The following is a 12,804-nucleotide window of genomic DNA, read 5'->3' as shown; positions in this document are numbered from 1 at the left end:
CTCCCTGGGTAAAGGATGATTTTAGAAGTCAAATGTTGCTTGACACAGTGTGTGTGTGATAGGAGGGCAGAAAACCAAAGAAGGCTGAGGAGAATGTTGCAGCATTTAGCTATTGACTGACACAGGCAGCTGAATGAGAAGAACAATTGTATTTCATCTTACCCTTTGTTTTCTAAAGAGTGAGAATGTATTGATGAAGCAGAGGAGCCAGGTGTGGGTCCAAATAATGGTGTCTCTAGAAAGAGGCTTTAGGGTGCCATGATTAATAGCTCCAATGCAGTGGGATTTTACATACCTGAAATCCTTACTGCACATAAACGGTACCCCTGAAAACAATTGGGTCAACAGAGGTTCTTAGACTTCACTTGGGGAGCTGATGGCATGTGCATTTTGAGCTTCTGACTCCTTGTGCTTTCTGGTGTGCAGTGCCTTTCTGCTGTTGTAAAGTAGTTTCCTTTGCACTTCATGAACTGAATTCCTCTATACTTGATTCACCAAGACTTGTGTTGCTTAGCCCAAGGAGAAATGTACACCTAGTAAGTCATATTAGTTAAACAGATGAAATAAACCAGACTTTAGTTCTCTGTACTGTATGTGAGACCTGGCTAAGTAAATTGCTCACTTGTACCTACATACCAGATATTTTCAAATGCTAAGTGAAAAATACTGCATATCTAACAAGAGAGTCTCTTAGCTCAGGGTAAGAAAGAGGCTTGGAGTTGGTGAGTGGCAATTGTGAGAATTCCCTTCTTAGACCTCCCAGTTGAAAGGGAATTCTGGTCTAGACTTACGTTGACCAGCTTGTGAGGCCAAGTCAGGGCAGCACCAGCTACTCCTTTACTCCTCTTGAGTTTCTGTAGTGTAAGGAGCTCTTTCCATTAATGAGCTGCCTGGTGTCAGGACAGGCAGTAGACAACCCAAAGAGTTAAAACTTGCCTGGTTCTGGGTGCAGACAGTGCCTGGGCATTTGCAGCTGCTGAAGGAAGACCTCATAGGTAGAACTCTCTCCTGTACTTCCATTTTTTTGCTTGTTCTTGTGACATTTAGTCTTGTACAGTTCTTAAAAATGCTGCTTTTGCTGTTGCCCACAAAGCTGTAATACTACCTACCTGTGTAGGGCTCCTTGCTTATTTGCTTGGGGCTGTGTTGGTTCTAGTGACAGAGTTCTGTGAGACCTCAGTCAAGTTAGCTGTCCATGAGGACTCTGGCAACCTTCTTGGCATTCATGCCTTCTGAGATGTGCTGTTCTTGTGGTTAGTCTGTGTTGGTCTTGGCCTGGCCTCTCAGCTGACCTCTTGGTTTATTTTTTTTAGCCTCATTTCTTCTAACTGATTCTTTGCAGTATTCCTGATCCCTAATCTTTGGGGCATCTTACTGGTTCTGAACAGTTGCCCACTTTTCCTGACCTGCAACCTTGCTGGTTCTTCCAATATGTGTATGATTCTGTTGGGACCTGTTTCACTGGGCTGTGCTGTTCAGGCTGTGAATTTTGGTCTGCTAAAGAGCCAGATGAACTTGGACTCCTTGCTTTTTTGGTTACTTTGCAGTCATGTAAGTTGAAAGCAAATGTCTTTTAAAAAAAAGTCTGGGCAGGAAGTGAAGGATATCCTTGCTTTTCTTCCTCTGAGAAGAGGGGGACTGGCAGGGGAGTTGAGCATATTCAGCTGAATGTTCTGAGCTAAATGCTCCTTTACAAAATATTTGAGTAGGAGGGGAGGGGGACTTTAAAAATATGAAAGATAATCCGGGGTGGCTTTCTCTGTCTGATGTCTCCTGCTTTTGTCCCATGTGGAGTCAAGGAGTATACTAGTGTTAAAATTAAGACTCTTCAATTCCTAGGCAGTATTTCTAGGTTTCTTGGCTTCAGTGGCTGTTGGACAAAAGAAATCACTTCACCTCCTCAGTTTTTGTATCTGTCTCTTAAAGAGTTATAAGATATTGGTGGTGAGCTTACGTATTTCTACTACAGAAGAGCAGTGAAGAGGCATATAATCCCAGATCCTCTTGCTATGTTAGTGATGCTAAAACTGTAGGCTTTGGTTGTCTTTGCTGAAAACAGTCTGTCTTGGTTTATATCTGTCCTAAGGATGGGCGGTTTATGGGCTGTTTTAACCATTTAGGCTATAACTTTGGCTTGCCTCTGTAAGACTTCTTAGCAGAAGAATACTTAAACTCAAGTTTTGAGCTAGAAAACTGTGCTCCTTCAGTAATTGTAAGTTTGCTTCCAAACAATCAATAACAAATGTCATAAAGTACCAATCTATTCAGAGAATTAATTGGAGATACTTAAGATAAATTAATAATGAATGTTCAAGTGATAGTTCCTTTTTAACTTCGCAAGAATATTAAAACAAAGTAAGCATCAGAGGAATTATGGTAAAGCAGGCAAACTGTGAGCAAAATTAGGTATGCAAACTAGAGAACTGCATAAATCTGCATGTTATTAATTGGAGGAGAGTTCCTGAAATAATCACATGAGCTGAATATTAAGTATAATAAACACAAAAATGAAATTAAGAGGTGCTGTGTGGGGGGGAAAGATGGTGCAGTGTATGGGAGGGAACTATTGCAGGCATTCCTTCAAAGGACTGCAGATTTTCATGGTGGCTGATAATGTAAGTGTGTAATATTTCAAATGTATACTGTTTCCTGTATATGCAGGAAGAACTATTCAAAGGCTATAATAACCAGAGCAAGTAACTTGATTAGAAACCTTTGTAATTATCCAGCTATTGTATTTTACCTCCTACAACCCAACGTTTGTCCTGAGGAATTTCAGTTTAGAAGCAAGCAAGTAAATTATATTCTAGCTTGCTTTTGTGCATACTGAGAACAGTTTCAGGACATGCTGCAAATGTTATTCCTGCTGACTTTTTGGAAGTAGTATTCAGGTGCTTAAAGCACTCCTAAGGGTTTGGTGAAGAAGGGCCTTAGTAAATTTTCTGAATAAGAAAAAAAAATTTATTAAGTCTACCTATTTGAGACAGTGTGGATAGTACATTTTACAGAGGATTTCCTCTTGAAGTTCATGATGATCAGAGGACTACAGTGTGTTAAGTAATTTTGATAAACCAGTTATTAGGCCTGGATGTATAATATTTGCAGTTTCATCTCAGGGCTTTGGTAGAATTGTCAGAGGTAGGATAGCTGATGTACAGCCTACATTCTGCAGCCTTCATATATGTGATTTATTTTACATGATGACATCAGGTATCCTGGAAATACTTGAGAACATAGTTGATAGTTGGCAAAACTATAAGATACACAGTTTGGCAAATCTTAAATAGTGGCTCCTAAATGAGTTGTGAAAGTGATTTGTCAGTTTTTACTGCAGTGAAGTTGTTTGAGATCTCTGCTTTTCATCAGACTGGCTGAGGAGTTGTTCCTGCATCTTCTCTTCATATCTTTCCTTTCTTCCTCCTTAAGGCACAAGGGTGTTCGCTGAGATGCTCAAGGACTTGGATTTATTTCCAACACATCAATTTGTGGTAAACCTGCATTATTTATAAGGTAGCATCTTCCAATTTATCATTAGCAAATAGTGTAGCAGAGGCACATTATGAGGTATCCAATAGTGAAACTATTGTGCTTAGAATTACTTCCAGCTTGCTATTGTTAGTAAGAGTCTGAAGTTGGTCCTGCTTTAATTCTTGTGCAATGAAGTTAGGTGAGGGTTTACCCTGGCCCTCTGGAAATTCAGCAGAAGTGTTCTGTATTACTGCTACAATCAGAATGAGTGAGGAGATGAGAAGAGAGCTTCAGGATTAGTGACTGTGCTGAACTTGGTCTGCAGTATTTACACTGCAACAAGCAGCTGTTTTCAGCTTGAATCTCGCTGTGTCCTATGCATATGAATGTAGGATCTGGACTCCTGTAGAATGGGGGCTGTCAAGTAGTAGGTGTTAGGCTCATGCATAGCAATCAGGGAATTTATAAAGGGTAGGAAATACTTCGCTCTTAAACACTTATGGAAGCTTGCAGTGGAGCCTTGCCCTGTGCCTTAATGATGAGGCAGGATCTTCAGCTGTGGGGATAAAAGGCTGTTGTATACTGAGGAGGTATCTAGTTACTGTAATTACTCTTCCTGTTTTACAGGGAGATAGTAGTTCTCGTGCTTAGGGGTCTGTCTTCCTCTGAAATGCTGGGAAGGCTGGGAGATGGCCATCTAAGATAATGATTTGTACCAAGGTCTTCCATGCATCTGAGGCCAAAATTCTCTCCAGAGTGCCAGGAAAGTCTGGAGGGAGTTGTCCCATGTGTGCTTTCAGTGTTAGGATGCTAAGCCCTGTTGGTTCTGTCTGGCTTGTAGAAAAGCATCCTGTGAGCATCTGAACTGTCTTAGTATCTGTATTGTCAGCTGCAGGGGAGGAGGCTGAGTGTCACACCTTCAGATAAAATTCTGATATCCTAAAAGTATAAAAATAGTCTGTAGCTGTTGTGTTGTTCCTTTTTTGCAGAAAAGCATTGGATGAAGCAGTAAGGACACAGGACTAAATCAGAGGTTTCTTGATTAATAGCATTATCTCCTTTTCTTGATGTTAATGTATTAGGTTGCACAGCTTGCCTGTCTCAATGTTCAGACTGTAATTGTCACAATGAATATAAAAGCTATTTAAGGGAGTATAGTGCAGCAAAGTACACAGCAAATGCCTGACTTCTGTGGTCATTCATAACAGGTATTAAATCTCAGCATAGTATGTTTTTTCCAATTAGGTTTGAAGTATCACTTTCATTCTTCAAGCATGTATCTGAAAACTAAATGTGTTAAATAAATGGCTTGACTGAACTGTTTGGGGAAATCTTTTTGGCTTTATGCATTTCCCTGGAAAAATTGCTTTTGTGAGAAATATTATAATTGATTAAACAGGAAATTAATGTGTGGGTATGTTATAGTAAGTGTGAAGAGATGAAGTTTCTGCTGTCTCACATTTCATTATCAGCTTGAAATATGGAAGTGTTAAGATATTAAAGTGACATCAGGATTGGTGAACAGGCTTCAGGGAGGGTGGGGAATACAGATGGGAAAGAATCCAAAAAGGACCCTTCTGATTAGCATCATTCAGTCTTGTACTTGCTCTCCCCTTTTCTTTTAGCATTGTCTGGCTGCTTATATCCATATTCACTGATGTGAAACTTACAGTGCTTCCCTTGGATGCAGACCCTCACTTTCTCCAATTGCAATGAGCAAAAAAGCAAATGACTTGGTAGTTTATTGGCTAAATTTCACTACTTGTTTTGCATTTGCAAATTGACTGTTACAACACTGTCAGATTTATTGCTGCCTTGATATTAATAGTTCAGAGTGGTTAATCCTGCCTGCCTATTGCTCCATCTACTCAAAGTCAAACAGCTTTGGAGTAGCATGTTAAAAGCAGCAGCTTTGAAAGTTCAGGTTAAAAAGGGCTGGTTATTTATGCAGGGAGAAGACTGTAATTGGACATCTTGTTGAACAGTGACTCCTCCTCTTTAATGAAACTCCTGGAGACTACAAATGGAAAGAATTTGGAATACCTTTTGAAAAAAATCTCATTTGAAAAAATCTCTGCTAGTAATAGAATTGTTCTTCCTGGGAAAGCTTTATATTCATCCAATAGGAATGGCAGCACTAGCTGAGGTAAGTCATGTTTCTGCAGGCTCATGAGAGCTACCTGACATCTTTGAGTCAAGTTTTCACCAACCTTACTAGACCCAACCCTATTTTGCTTTTACTTCGAGCACACCACGGCATGGGTTGTGTTAATACCATTTTCTGAGGTTTGCAAGTTGCTTCTGTGTCACTCAGTAAAATGTAAAAAGCATGCAAAAATGAGGATGGGCATGTCCAGATGTAGGGAGAGAAGACAGTGCTAAGTGTGCAAAAGGGCTGAAGGAGTACCAGAACAAAAACAGATGACCTGGTAACCAGCTGATAGTGCTGTCAAGTCATGTGCATATCAGCCATATCTAGTTGCTGGTTGTTCGTGACAGTCTTGGATAAATGTCCCTCTCCAAGGGGCTGTGCATCACTGGTGGCACCTAGCAGCTGGTGTTGTATAACCAAGACAGAAATAATGAAAAGCTTTACCCCGTAAGTTCAGAATGATCGATAAAATCCAGCTGCAAAGATGACTGCCTGTCATCTTCAGTGATTCATTTTGCTCTCTGATTTCCAGGCATTCAAAATAATGCAAAGGTGCTACAGCAGAAGTTGAGCTATCATCATGCTGGCAACACAGCTTTGAGAAGACACCTCCTATTCTTCCTTTAAAGGCCATGCACCTGCAACCTTACTGTACAGTTTCCTGACTGAATGAAGGCATACTGCTGCAGCAGAAAAACTTCTGGAGGAGTTGAAATGTAAGAGGTAAAATATGCTATGCAACAGCATGGATTTGTGAATTGAATGTTAGAAGCTCAGGTGTGCTCTCCATGTGCCCTAATTCTTGACCAGTGGCAGAAAGCAGTTGAGTGGGGTTTTTTTTCCAAGTGTGATGCTTTTATACAGTCTTAAGAACTAGGTAGTTAAGAATGTCAAGACTGTACCTGAACCTATGATACTTTCCTGCTGCACAATCAGAATTGTACAGCTGGAAGTCTTAAGAGTTGCTTTGGTTTTCCCAAGAAAAAGTCTGTTTGTGTTCTGGGGAATTGCATTTCCTTACATTTTTAAAAAAGGTGAGGTGCCATGCTACCCATTTGTGAGATAATTGGCTTCTCTTGTGGCTCCACTTTGACACTGGGTTGTTATGGCAAGGCTTAACCTTTCAGCTCCAAAAGTGTCTCTTAAAAATTGTTTACTTTGGTACTGACTTTATGAAAACTTACACTTAAATATAGGGTAAAGAATTTGTGTAGTATTTTAATGTGCATTGTCTTTTACCTTCTAATAGTTGTTTCTTGCATGGTTTAACTGGCTAATGTTTTTTTTATTCTTGAACTAGTAAAGATTTTGAATGTCAGTTGATCCCTTCAAACTCCAGTTAGCTTGAGATCTGGCCTCTAGTTTCTTTATGCTGGGGCTGAATGTGGTTCTCAATGTAGTGTTAGAGCTGAATGAGTTTGGTGTTTTCCACTGTCAAATTAAACATTTTGGTTTTTTAGTAAAATGTACCAGGAAGCACAAAAATGCCTCAGGGAAATACAGCTTTCTGAAAGAAGGAAGACTTTAAATTAGTTGCATTTTCGTTAGTCTTTCTATTTTTTTAGAAAGCTGTTTTCTGTTAATGAACCCTAATGCTTTCTGATTTTAAAGAAAAGGAATGCTTTTACAAAGCCCCTGAGCAGGTATTTACTGTAGCCTGGTGTGGGCTTTATATCATTGGGGCATCACATTACAGATAAATCTGCTGAAGAGAAGTTGCCTTAAGTTGCGTCTTTACAGTTTAGAGATGACAGCTTCAGATGGATACGTGGGCTGAGATAAAGGTAAGGGTAGTACACCTAAGCATCATCTTTGGAAGTGACCAAAATCCACCGATGTAAGGCTGAAGCAGCTGCATTGGGAGTAAGACTCAGATCTCCAAAAATGTGTGTGCTGACTCCCTGCATGTTGAGGTTTGCTAATATGCTTGACTTGAGAGTCTGCTTGATCCAGGCTTTTCCTAGAAAAACACTGTAGACCTCACTGATTTGTGTGAAAGTGCTCCTAGCTTGACTATGCCAGAGACCTGTTTGCTCTGCGCTGGAGAGATGCAATATAAAGGAGATCATGCTTGTGCACTTCCTTCCTGGTGCAGTGCATTATTTACAGTGTTGGATTGCTGCTCTGGAATGTAGGTGACCTAGCAGCAGCAGTTGTGAAAGTCACCTTCAGAGCCTCTTGCCCAGTTTTGTTACCCAGATCCCTCTGCTGAAATGCTGTGTAATCCATCAGTGGGCTGTCTTGCTAGAGGAGGAATGTGGAAACAAAAAGCTTTTCAAAACTGTTCAGCATGCTGCCTCTGTTCCCCTGTGACCCTACTGTAGCACCTAATGTGTTTGTAAAGAGAGAGCAGACCTGGGGCTTGTTAATTAGCGTCCCTGCTTGATCCAAGTGGCTGGCCTTCTGCTTGTCAGGTCGGATAGGCTGTAAAATCAGGCAGAAAGTGCTGTCTTTCTAATGAACTGTTTAAAATAAGTACCAATTAAAGCATTAAACAAGCTCTACTCCTGAACCAGCCAGACATTTTTTGTTGGTGGTTATTAAATTACAGATTGCAACAAAAGAGCCATCAGCAGGGACCATTTGTAGCACAGTGGTGTTGCTCTTGGTTTGTGTTAGCTGAAATGGACAGGAGCTGAAATAATGGCTTGTAGAACCATGTAGAAATGGCATGAATTCACATTTCATTGTAAGGCTTATTGTTAAGTGGACTTGAGGTTATAGTGACTTAAAAGAAAGCAAGCTCAGTCACAGGTAGTTTTGCCTTGGTTTGAGTTAGGTGCGGAAAACATACTTCAAAGTAAAAATGCGTCGGTGTTTGCCTCAAGGAAACTCTGAATTGAAGCAGATATTTGTCTTCAGCTAAACTTACCTAGGATAATGACAAAAATGCTGTCCATTGATTTTTCAGATCAGCTCAGCAGGCAAAGTTTAGTGATACTTACTCTCCAGTGATGAAAATTCCCTAGTTTTGAGTTTTTTGCTGCTTTATTGAACTTTTAGGTAGCTAGCATTGTACTGTGTTCCCTGGGAGCAATAATGACAGCTAATTGCCCTTCATCCTCAGCTAATGCCAACTTTTTGTAGGAGCCATTTTTCCGGCAAGGTTGTATCCAGTTAATGTTATCCTTGCAGCAAGCTGTTAACAAATGTAGCAGGCTGTACTAATAAAACAGAGATGTGTTTCTCTGAGGCCACTTGGTTTAGATCCTGGGCTACTTTGATTCTTTATTTTCAGTTGGGTTATCAGAGGGGGTGTTTGACAGTGAGGAATGGAAAAGAAGCTGCTTGATGGTTTTTTTTTCAGTTTGGTTGGACTCTGAATTCTGTGCTATATAAAAGAACAGGTCATGTAAAACATATTCCCAGCTTTTCTATGCACTGTGTGTAAAACCTGGTGCATGGTATGTGTGGTTTCTTACTATGCATTTGTTACATAGGTGTAAAATGAATACATAACACCCCTAAATACTACTGTGTTCCTGTGTCTGAAACAGTACAAAGTGATGTTTCCTGGAATACCTTGTGCTACCTTGCAAAATTAGGCAGTTGAGACAATGCACACTTATCACAAAATGCTATGGAAAATTTGCTTGTAGGGAAATCAAATTCAGTAGTGTGAGTGTGAAGCTCTAATGTGTGGTGATTGAGCAGGAATTCCTAATTGCAGAGAAACTCTTTATTTGTCAATGCTTGGGAAGGTTTAGCAGGGGCAGGAGTAGCTGTAATAAAGGTAAACAGGCTGGTTTGCTTCCTGTTCAACTTGATCACATGGGAATACACTGCTTGTGTGAAATGGATTATTTTTTTTTATTCTGTAGCTGCCTTTACCCCAGTGTTTATTTGAGGAAAAAACTCAACTTACAAATATGCACCTAGACAGAGGAAGTAACTGTAGATGAATAACAGAACTGAGGTTTCCTTTCCTTTGACATGCTATCTCTGAAATAATGGACTGAGTAAATGCCAGCTACCAAAGCAAATGCTTAGCTCAGGCCTTTAGTACTAAAAGAATCGGTTATTGTAATGTATTGTTCTCAGGATTGCTCAGTAATTGGCTAATGCCTGCTCCAAACACAGCAGCATATCTGACTGCAACAAGAAAATATGATCACATTCTACTTCCTTTAGTCCCTCTTCACTGGTTACTGGTCATTTGCAGTTGATTTTGGCAGTTCTTTAAATTTTACTCTAGGTGCTTGTATTTTCTCATTTATCAGTTGCTGTATTGTTATACAAAACCATACATTTCTCAGCAAAAGACATTGCTGTTCTGTCCTAGCAGTGGTGAGAAGCAAGAGCCTCCTTCAGGACGGGTACTTTACTGCTGTTTCCCTTGGCTTCTGTGAGCTGTCTGTGGAAGTTCATGGTTGGAGCCTTTCCTAGAGTCAGCCAGACTTGCTTAAACTACCCATTCTGAGCAAGGATTTATGCCCTGTTTTGGGTGTGAGTCTGGAGAATGAGACATGCTGAAGCCCACTAGGTGGGTTTAGGCTACTGGGTTGCAACATGGCGAAGCTTAAGGCCTGGGAATGAAATGTCGGTTGTATTCTTGCCTCTACTGTTTGGCAAGAAGAAAGCTTCCACCTTCTCAGCTAGACTGGCTTGATGTCGCACCCTCTCCCTGTTCTGCAAATCACGGTTTATTGAACTCATGGATGAGTTTCTCTGTTCTCTATCTGTATGAGGAAATACAGTTTTAAGGATATTCTTTCTTCCTCAGACTCCTGAACTTTTTTGCTGGTGTGAGTGCAGTACTTAATTGAAACTGTACAGGTGTTCAGGTGCTAGGGGCGTACCACTTTCTGAAGCTGACTTGCTGGGATCTTTCCTGTACTGAACCCTTCATACACAGGGTGTGCAAGGATGCATCAATAGCCTTATTTTCCCATGAAGAAATGCAAAGGTTAGATTTCCCTAGATTTCACTACCATGTATAATTTATGTATTTTACTCTAGTAAGGGTAATTTATTCTGGATTAGCTAGAATGTAGAGCACTCTCCAAAAGGAGAGACTTTTTAATTCTCTTTAGGCCCCCTTGCTGTTGTTCTTTCCCCATCCACTGTGTTCTTTTGAGTAATTGTTCTTGTTGCCTTACGAAAAATGAGTTTCTATACCTGCTGTGACATTCAGAAAATATAGCGTGCTTCTGAACTTGTATTGCTCCTGTTTTGGTGGGAGTTTGAGCTGTAATTTTCCTGTTCTAATGTATTTGATATTGAAATGGCTTTTGGGCTGGTGGCACACATCTTGGTGTTCAAAAGTAGAGATTGAAAAAGAAAATAAAACCCCCTGCTTTGAAACTGATTCTCTTGTACTTCTCATTGAATACAGTTAATTTTCTAAGGATTCCTTACTTGCTAAGATATCATGGACTCAGTTCTCAAACCTATGTTTTTCTGCTTTAGTCTTAATGTGAAACTTTCTGAACCATCGATTAGGCTGCAGTTCAATTTCACCAAGGGTCTTGATTCTTGACCTTCCAATGATTGCAATGTCAAAAGAAAGTCAGCATATGGAAACAAGCGATGGAAAACTTGAATCACCATGGCAGCCTAGCCATTGAGCATTAAGGCTTTGATGCAAACTGACACTAGAAGAAACACTTCCCACTTGCTTAAGCATTAGTCCTCTAATGTATCATCTCATTAAGATTGTACAGCAATCTATGGTGTGGGTAATGGCCCAGCTAATACAGCTTTTGAGAAAGGAGCAAGTATTAACAAGTACCTGTGAAGTATCTGCAAAAATCAGGTTATTTTTCTGTTCAGTATTGTATGCTGCCTTGATTTTTTTTTGGCATCTTTGTCCTCAAATACCAACTACTGGGCAGCTTTTCCAAGTTACTGCCTTTAAAGGAAGGGGATGATTTTGTGTGACCATAGCCTGGAAGCCCAAAAATAAATTTCCTTGATGCATTGTGGACAAACTGTATGACTTTTGGACAAGCCATTTAACTCCTTGTATCAGTCCCCAGCATGGAAAAGGAGGATAATAGTGGCTTCCTAATCTGGGATATGATAAATTAGATACTCTCATGCTGTGTGACATAAGTACAAGGTATGTAAAACTTTTGTATCATGCTAGCTGTAAAATTGCTTTCTTAGTGTTTTGAGTTCTTAATATCTTCAGAGAGAGGATTTCACAATATATTCATTCTTGATTTTCTTAAAATAAGCAGTAGTTTATTGCTCACAGACTAAAAGAAATGTGTTCTAGACCGTCAGCAACCACTTGGAATTTGAGCCCTTGCTCTGTTTTCTCCCAAATGACAGTTTTCCTCTGTTAGCAGGCATTCCTTTAAGAGCACAAACTCTCTAGGTGGCAGTTAGCTTAGTTGGAGCTGTAAGAGTAATGCCTTCTGTGCAATTCTTGGTGTAGTGATGCATAGATACACATACAAAGCTGCCTGCCTGCTGTAACCTGTAAGCCTTAGGGAGGAAGGTGGAATGCAGGTTATTTGCGCTGGGACAACTGGCAGAAAACCTGATCCAGTGACTTAATGCACTGATTGCTGCCTATTGTGGGGGAGGCAGTGGAGACTTACTGTATAGTTGTACCCGATTGCATCCACTGAACACCTATCAGATGGTAAAGCTTTTAGTCACTAGTGCTGTGGGCTACTTGCATGCTAGTGACCATATGCTTAGCAGCAGTATGTCTTGGTGCCACTCCCCCAAGCTTGTGGAGCCATATGCCAAAGAGAATGCATGCATGTCACTCTTCCTGCCTAGTCACTGTAATGTCAGTGCTGGTAGAGATGGCCAAGTGTGACACTTCAAGTGTGGAGACTTGAGAATAAAAGGGGTAGATATTCTGTGCTTTTCCTGGCTTGGAAACTGTTGGAGGCAGTGCCAGTTTGGAGTTTTGATAGTGCTGTGAAATGCCAGCTGTAGTCTGCTGTGCCTCTAAATGGATCACAAAAGGGAAACTAGGTTCAAAGCCAAACTGCTTTTCACAACAAAAGCCACAGCAGTTGGTGGTATTACAAAGCATTTTAGCTGTGGTCTGGCTTCATAAATCTTTTCAACATCTATGCTAAATTACTTGTGAAGGTTTTATCAATTGAAAGATTTTAAGATAGAAATGGTATGTACCTTATTTATCGGTATCACTTGATCTAATGTCATTAATTGTGTGCATGTATTGCTGTCTTGTTAAATGAGAATGGAGCCTGAAGCTG

At 40.3% G+C, this 12,804-nt stretch overlaps 1 protein-coding gene and 1 long non-coding RNA gene across 2 annotated transcripts in view; both read left to right on the top strand.

Annotated features, from left to right (window-relative positions):
- The window catches only part of LOC128918522 (zonadhesin-like), a 108,359-nt gene that overhangs the window by 21,374 nt on the left and 74,181 nt on the right, over nucleotides 1–12,804 (top strand). The gene's annotated exons all lie outside the window — the stretch shown is intronic.
- The window catches only part of LOC128918528 (uncharacterized), a 38,105-nt gene that overhangs the window by 18,932 nt on the left and 6,369 nt on the right, over nucleotides 1–12,804 (top strand). Inside the window, exon 2 of the long non-coding RNA XR_008469598.1 lies at nucleotides 6,153–6,343. This is a non-coding gene — a long non-coding RNA (uncharacterized LOC128918528). The remainder of the gene's footprint in view (nucleotides 1–6,152; nucleotides 6,344–12,804) is intronic.

Source organism: Rissa tridactyla, chromosome 17 (assembly GCF_028500815.1).
Source record: "Rissa tridactyla isolate bRisTri1 chromosome 17, bRisTri1.patW.cur.20221130, whole genome shotgun sequence".
NCBI classification, from domain to species: Eukaryota; Metazoa; Chordata; class Aves; order Charadriiformes; family Laridae; genus Rissa; species Rissa tridactyla.
The sequence above is the reverse complement of the archived record's forward strand: the minus strand, read 5'-3'. Positions and strand labels throughout refer to the sequence as shown.